Raw genomic sequence first — 2,441 nt, 5'->3', positions numbered from 1 at the left:
ATTGCCACCATTTAGAGCACACCACTATAAGATTAAGCCACAAACCATTCAATTGCTTCCTAACTATCATGGACTTGTAAGTGAAGAACCTTACAAACATTTGGATGAGTTTCTTGAAGTATGTTCCACCGTGAAATACATGGACATGCCGGAAGAGGTCTTAAGGCTTAAAATTTTTTCCATTCACCCTAAAAGACAAGGCAAAATATTGGTTTAACAATCTTAGGCCTTTTTCAATAACTTCTTGGATAGAAATGTAACAAGCATTCTTAAAGAAATACTATCCAGTTTCTAAGACCAATGCCATTCGAACCTCAATTCAAGAGTTTTCACACGGGGATGGGGAAACATTTCATGAGGCATGGGAATGCTTTAATGAATTGCTTAGGAAGTGTCCACATCATGACATGCCCAAATGGCAATTAGTTCAATATTTCTTTGAGAGTTTATTCGACAATTACAAGGGCATGGTTGATGCTTCCATGGGTGGCTCTTACATTGATAGGCATGAGGATGACGTGTGGCGTTTTTATGAGAGCATGAGTGAGAATTCTTTGCATCGAACTCTATCTTCTAAGAATGGTAGGAATTCAAGTGGAAGGAAGAGTGTTGGCTTACATCAAGTCGACCATTCCAATGAAATAGCCGCCGAGATGAAATCATTATCTTAAAGGTTTGATTAATTCTTGATCAACCAAAACTCGGCAAATCAAGTATCTTTCCTTCTTAACCATTCCCATCATACATCCAATGAATCGTGTATGACTTATTCAAGTATTTTACATTCTACTTCCAATGAATCCCATCATGGACATGTGCAAAGTGAGTATCATGAACAAGTCAATGCAACTTTTGTTAATCAAGGGAACAATCCTTATGGCAATCATTACAATCTAAGTTGGAGGAATCATCCAAACTTTTCTTGGAAAAACTAAGGGGAAGGCTCAAACCCTCCCCAAGGCAGTTTCCAAGGGAAATACATTTCACCTCCAATGCAAAGCCAAGGTTCCCAAGGATTTAGATCATACCAATCACAAGGAAACCAATTCTCTAATTCTCATTTTCTTAATCAACCATCTTATTCTCAAGGAAATTCTAGGAGTCCCGCCTTTGAAGAAAAAGTTTTAGTCGCTTTAGGCATTTTAGAGGCTAACACTCAATTGCTCCATTCTCACTCTCAATCCATTGCAAAGCTAGAAACCCAAATAGGGCAAATAGCTAGCACTTTAAATGCTAGAGAGAAAGGGAAAATGCCTTTGAATGCCCCACCAAAGAAACAATGTGTTGTGGAGACTCATTCCTCATCGGAAGGTCACACAATAGAGCATGTCAATGCGGTGACAACCTTGAGAAGTGGGAAGATTGTGGACAACCAAGTGGGTATGTCCAATGAAGAAAGTGAACTGGTGTAACTCAAAGTTGACACCCGTCCCATGTCACATCCTATTCCTCCTTCATTGCATATACATGATTTTTCAAATGAGAATATGTTGAAAAATGATTTGACAAATGATCTTGAAAAGAAAAATTTACAAAATGATTTGAAAACTTCTTGTGTTGAAAAGACTTCAAAGAAAAATTTTGAAAAGATTTTTGAACCAAAAGTTCCATTTCCTGATGCCTTAAAATGATCTATTTCAAATGACAAGCAAAAGGCCAAAGTAAATGAAATTATGGATGTGTTTAGGCAAGTTAAAGTCAATCTTCCACTTTTGGATGCAATCAAGCAAATTCCGGCTTATACCAAGTTTTTAAAAGACTTATGCACCCAAAAGAGGAAGAACAAAAGCCAAGCACCTAGGAAAGTGGTTATACCCGAGCAAGTAAGCTTAATTTTGCAACATAACACTTTTCCAAAGTTTAAGGACCCCGGTTCACCTGCTACTTCTTGCATCATTGGTGACCATGTCATTAATCAGGCTCTTCTAGACCTAGGAGCAAGTGTTAACCTTCTTCCATACTCGGTGTATGTTAAATTAGGCCTAGGAGACTTGAAACCGACGTCGGTGGTTTTGCAACTTGTCGACCGATCCATCAAGAAGCCTAGGGGTATCATTGAGGATGTCTTAATTAAAATTGATAAGTTTTTCTTCCCCGTTGATTTCGTTGTCATTGACACGAAACCGGTCCCAAATCCTAAGAGCAAAATTTCCGTTATCCTTGGCCGTCCTTTCTTGGCAACCGCCAATGCTAACATTAATTGTAGGACTGGGATAATGAAGATCTCATTTGGCCACATGAAGGTGAAGTTGAATATTTTTAATCCAACCCCCAATTCTTTTTACAAGCATGAAAAAGTTAATGTTGTGGAGAAATGTCATAACCTTAAATGTAAAGGACTTGAGTTTTTGTGTGAGACCAAAGTTTCAAAAAGTCCACCTTCAACCTTGAAATCAAAGAAAGTTGTTTCAAAATCTTGTTTTGAAAGGGCATGGAAGCCT

General features: G+C 38.1%; 1 pseudogene; it reads right to left on the bottom strand.

Moving 5' to 3' along the window:
- Nucleotides 1-310: 310 nt before the first annotated feature.
- Nucleotides 311-409, bottom strand: LOC132302050 (small nucleolar RNA R71; annotated as a pseudogene).
- Between the last annotated feature and the right edge of the window lie 2,032 nt (nucleotides 410-2,441).

Source organism: Cornus florida, unplaced genomic scaffold (genome assembly GCF_030987335.1).
Source record: "Cornus florida cultivar Cherokee Brave unplaced genomic scaffold, ASM3098733v1 CherokeeBrave_3.0.0_Hap2_Chr03, whole genome shotgun sequence".
In the NCBI taxonomy this organism is placed as follows: Eukaryota; Viridiplantae; Streptophyta; class Magnoliopsida; order Cornales; family Cornaceae; genus Cornus; species Cornus florida.
This window is presented reverse-complemented; position numbering and strand designations above follow the sequence as displayed.